Source organism: Crocodylus porosus, unplaced genomic scaffold, assembly GCF_001723895.1.
Source record: "Crocodylus porosus isolate Cpor-Errol unplaced genomic scaffold, CroPor_comp1, whole genome shotgun sequence".
NCBI lineage: Eukaryota > Metazoa > Chordata > Crocodylia > Crocodylidae > Crocodylus > Crocodylus porosus.
This window is the reverse complement of record NW_017728948.1, coordinates 7225506-7230954: the sequence shown is the minus strand read 5'-3', so window position 1 is coordinate 7230954 and position 5449 is coordinate 7225506. Positions and strand designations below refer to the sequence as shown.

The following is a 5449-nucleotide window of genomic DNA, read 5'->3' as shown; positions in this document are numbered from 1 at the left end:
CCAGCTGACTTCCTGCCCTTTGGGCAGGGGGCTGGACTTGATGATCTCCCGAGGTCCCTTCCAGCCCTAATGTCTATGAAATCTAATGTCTATGAAATTATACATAAAGTTTGAAAAAAAAAAAGAGGCCAAAAATATTAGTTCCCATTAGTCCTGTAAGTTTTATAGTTAAATATGCGTCTCTTATTCAGATTAATAAAACAAAATCTAGCTGTCCTGAGTATTTTAACACAGCCGCGAATATTTCACTGTCAGTAGTTTCTACACCTGAGTTAATATTATCTTACTGGGGTTAAGGTTTTTAGCGAAAGCTGAAAACAGCCTGCAGGGGTATAAAATAAAGAGAGACATTGCCAGGAATGACTAATAGTAAAAATGTAGAAGAAAGGATCATTTGACTAGTGAAGCATGGAAGGACAGTGGATTTTTTAACACCTGCTGAGTGGAGAGAGATTAACAGGAATCAGGGAGCTAATGAGCCATGAAATCAATTGACACTTTCAGCACCACCTGAATAGAAATGTTGCTGCCCTCCCCAGGCAGCTGGTTTTGAAGTTTGGGTGGACCAGGAATCAAGGGAGAGGGGGCAGTGCAATGGCAATGCTGCTCTCTCCCTGGATCTGCCCCTGGGTGCAAGCAGTCCTATAACCAAACCATACATGCTAATAAATTGGTATGCTGGAAATTGTTAGAATCAGTCACGTGATTTTCTTGTCCAGCATACCAAGTACATCATGGGAAACAACAATGTTGTGGATGGGCCCCCCTTCAGCTTGTGCCTGGGTTGAATAGTAGTTTAGAGAACATTTGCCTCCATTTTTCTTTTCACTGGAGCTTTGCCTTTCAAAGGGAGAGTGGCCAGAGCATTTCTGAGATCCTCCGTCCTCATAGCGGATCCCTTCTTACTCCGGGTAAAAGAAGGAGCTTCCTTTTCCTGGGTATGAGATAAAGGACCAGCTTTACATATTATGTAACTAGCCAACTGAGTTGCCTAGCATCTTGGAAGATCTGTTTTTCAGATGTGTGTATTATCAACGCGATGTCACAAGATCAGAGAATTACAAGATAGGTAGGGATCGTGAGGGATCATCTCTCTCAACTGTTTGCGCTGACTTCCTGCCCTTCGAGCGGGGGGCTGGACTCGATGATCTTCCGAGGTCCCTTCCAGCCCTCGTGTCTATGAAATGTGCAAATTTTACTTTTAGATCAACACTGCCTAATGCTTATCCAGCTCTCTCTTGAAAACGCCATGTGGAGGACACTCCACAACTTCCCGGGGCAGTTTATTCCACTGCTTTCTAATAGTTCTAACAGTAAGTATGTTTTTCCTGACATCTAAGCCAAAACTACTTTCTTGCAATTTAAAGGCATTGTTTCCTATCCCCAGGGACCTAGGCGGTAGCTATATTGGTCTGAGCACAAAAGGCAGGCAAAGTCTTTGGGTAGAGGCAGTATCTTTTATTAGACCAACTAAAATGTTTTAAAAGAGATGCTTTCTTTGCAAGTATTTTGTTAGTCTAATAATAGATATCACCTCTAGCCAAGATTTAACCTGCCCTGTTTCCTATCTGTTCTAAAGCAAGGGACAGCAATTGTTCTCCCTCTTCTTTATGGAAACCTTTCAGATACTTGAAGACTGTTATCATGTCCCCCCTTAATCACCTCTTCAGCAAGTCAGATTTACCTAGTTGTTTCAATGTTTTCTCAACATGTCCTCCACCATCTGATTAATTGACTGTGGGTTGGATTCATAAAAATGTGTGTTCTCTGTCGGCGCATCTACACATACAATTCATGCACCTGCATTTTTTCCACAGAAAATTCAGGCACATTAAAGTACTCCCAGGCTCATAGTGACATGTGCACCCACGTCAGGAACAAATTGCACCCAACAGGAGCAGCCCAGTTAAGGGATGCTCTTTCCCTGCTCTGCCCCAGGGCTCTCCCCTGGGTACCAGCTCTTAGACACCCTGGCTCTGGGAGCAGCCATGATCTGTGTGGAGAAGAGCAGGGGAGCTATCCTGGCTCAGTGGGCAGCTATCTCCCAGCCCTGTGCAGACTGGGACCCATCCCAATCCCTACGTGGCCTAGAGAGCTGTTCTGGCTGCCAGAAAGCTGCCTCCCAACCACATGGAAATTGGGACCTGCCCCAATCTCTGCAGGGCTGGGAGAGCTATCCTGGCACCAGGCAGCTTCCTTCTAGCCAGCGTGAGATCAAGTCCCAATCTCCATGTGGCTGGGAGGCAGCTGCCCAGCAACCAGAACAGCACTCCCTACCCCCTGAGGTCCTGTGCTGCTTAGGCAGTATCTACAGGTACTAGAAAACAGCACATTAGACTAGTGCTGTGCAGCAGTTGCTGCACATGTGTGGACAATGATGCTCTACTGCGCATTAGGTGAGTCTAATGCACAGTAATGCATCTCATACAGACGCACCATATATGTATCGTTCTTAGTTTATAAAGGAGCATAGCTACCCTGCCTCCTCATATGGTTTGCCTTCTAACCTTCTAATCCTTTTCTAGCACCTGAACTGGGCCCTAACTTCTCCACATCCATCTTTAAAAAAAGGGAGCCTAGGACTACACAACAGTCTAAATTAGCCATAAATGGGCCTGAAGAAAGTGGCAATCTCCCCTCCTGTGTCTGACACTTAACAGTCCTGCTGATGCAGCCCTTCCCAATTGTTTGTCATCTGCAGACTTTATCTGGAAGCTCTCAATTTTGGCATCCAAATCCTTAATAAACATGGTACATGGCGCTGGACCCAGGGCAGACCTCTGTCAAACACCCCTTTAAACTTTCTGACATTGGTTCATTTATAATTCCCCTTTGCCTGTGATTCTTGAGAAAATTATCTATCCGCTTTGTAAGGATTTTATCTTGCCTACATTTCTCCAGTCAGCTCTGGAAAAATCTCATATAAGACTGTATCAACATCCTTGTTGTAAATTCCAGGTACGCTATGTCCACGGCATTCTCTTCATCTATCTAAGTAATGACTTTGTCCAAGAAGGAGATCAAGATGGTTGGCATGCTTTGTTCTGAACAACCCCTGATTGCTGGTGATCCGCCTTTTCTTTTACAGATGTTTACAAACTGACCCTAATACGTTGCTCGTATGTCGCTATGTTACGGACTGCCGAGATTTATAACATCTGGCAATGTATTTTACATTAAGCACTGCATAGTCTTCACTGAAGAGAATGCGTATCTTCCTTTGTGTTTTGAAAATAGGTAAGACACATTGTACACTACTGCAAAATAAACAATGATTTCTGAGGACACAGACATCCACATGTTTACCATCTGCCTGTAGTCTTGAGGCCGGCACCGACTGTCTGTCTTGCGCATTAGTTGCTCTGCCTACAGGTAGATGGGTAGAGCTGTGGGGAATAACAAGTTCTTCATGTAGCTGGCCTCAAGCACATCAGGTTTAAAAAAAAAAAAAACAGAGCTGAGCAACAAAAATGAGCTTGTAAACTCCGCAGGTTGGGGGCCTCTGCTATGGATATCTTTGGAACCCAATACACATTCCTGGGACTGTGTAATTAATGCAACTGGTTGAAAGGTGAACATTTTAATGACTTTTTTTCCTAACCATCTCTAATAATTAACAATAAGGCTCTGAAAGACTCTTCACTTCAGAAAATCAATCCCTAAGCATGAAAAATGCATAAGCTTCAAATGTTTTGCCTTTGGACAGATTTCACATTATTTGTAAGAAAGAAACACCCAGATTCACAGGCTAGGGCTCACTTGAGTTCACGGATAAGCTAAGCTGGTCTTCTGCCATACTTGCTGGTCTTCCTGAGCATTGGGATGGTTTGTCCCTGCGCTCTCAGTAAGGCTTCTTTGAAGGTGTAATGCTTCAAGATTTCTCAGCTAGACTATATTTTTACCAAACCAGTTTTCAGTGATTATCTTGGTAATACAACATTTGTAAATCAATGGGATTATTGTTCATAGTTAGGCTTGGAGGAGGAGGCAGTGCTATGCACCTTTTGCATTATATTCAAGGTATTGTGGACTTACTGTGGAAGTGTGTTCTAGACTTCTCTCAGCCTGAGGAGACTCCAACCTCTCTCCCCCACACTTCCTCATGACATAGTCAGCAAGATATAGAAGAATTTGGGTTGTGCCACTTCCAACACTACTACTGTTTAACTAAGAGTACAAGTGCCCCAAGGGAAAATAAGCAAGGAGCCTGATTCTGTAACTGAAAGTTTAAAGGCCTTGTTACACCTTAGGCTGTGAGCCACACACATGTTAACTAGTGCTGGTGTTAGCTGGAGGCTTGGAGCAGTTGCACCCTTAGTCTAGAAATCTCCTCTGACTGTCCCCCACCGGCACAGCTGTGACTTGCCTGGTAGTCAGGGGCAGGGCTAGGAGCTGTAGCTGTGAGTTGCTGCTAGAGGGCTGGTGAGCCAGGACACACTTCTATCCCAGACTTGTATCTCTACGGTGGGGGTGTGAGATATTCTGGGATACTGGAGGATTTCAACTTGGGCAGCACATCTGTGGGGAATGATCACACCTTAATGGATCAAGAGCTGGGTATTGGGGTCAGAGATAATCCTGCCCGGGAGTGGCGTAACTTGGAAGTGTATAACAAGTGCTTAAAACCACTTTAAGATGTTAATGTGTGGACAATCCAGGAGTTAAGAGATTCAAGAGGAGCCCAAATTTACTGTATAGCAAAGCCCTAAGACGGTTCCTTAGGTAGAAGATTTACATTTTAGTTCTTGCTTCCAGGTAAGTTACTATATATCAGCTAATGATTGTCTAATGTAAAATGGATAAGCAATCCAGAGACTGAAACCAACTTTTCTCTGATCCTAGAAGAAATGCCCTATCGATCCTCATAAGTGTGATAGTTCCTCTTGACATCTTTTTTTGGCCCCACATCTTTGCATTTCTTTCTGCCAAGTGGCTTAGGTTCTTCAGCAGGAGGGGAAAAGCATGCCTCCAAACCTGACTACTAAACAGCTCTGTGGTTAGGTCATTCTCCTGGGATGAGGGATATGTAGGTTTGAAACCTCTCAGGATGAGGAGGCTCTTGGACTTAGAGGTTACAGTAATAACCTAAGCGGGAGACCTATGTCATTGTGCAAAAAAGCTGGTGTCAGTTTTATTACTGCCATTCAGAGGACGGACTAAGCACTTTGGCTTCTGAGCCAAGGGAGGTGATACAACTCTAAGGAGGGCTGGGAGTTTAGATGTACATTTCTTTTTAGTGAGTCCTAGGAACCGCCAGGCTCTCTGAACCATCATCTTTGATGGTGCCTACTTCCCACTATTGACTGGGCTGGGCAGGTCCATCCCTGGGGGAGGAGGGGAGAATTGGGGCAACCACCCTAGGCCCTGTGTTTTCGGGGGCCCTGTAGAGCCGGGTGGAGCAGTGGTGGTGCAGAGCTGGGCAGAGCGGTGGCTCCATGCCCTCCCCCCC

General features: G+C 44.9%; 1 long non-coding RNA gene across 1 annotated transcript in view; it reads right to left on the bottom strand.

Annotated features, from left to right (window-relative positions):
- Positions 1 to 1408: 1408 nt before the first annotated feature.
- LOC109321971 overlaps positions 1409 to 5449 on the bottom strand; it is a 19539-nt gene continuing 15498 nt past the window's right edge. The window contains exon 3 of the long non-coding RNA XR_002104251.1: positions 1409 to 1470. This is a non-coding gene — a long non-coding RNA (uncharacterized LOC109321971). The remainder of the gene's footprint in view (positions 1471 to 5449) is intronic.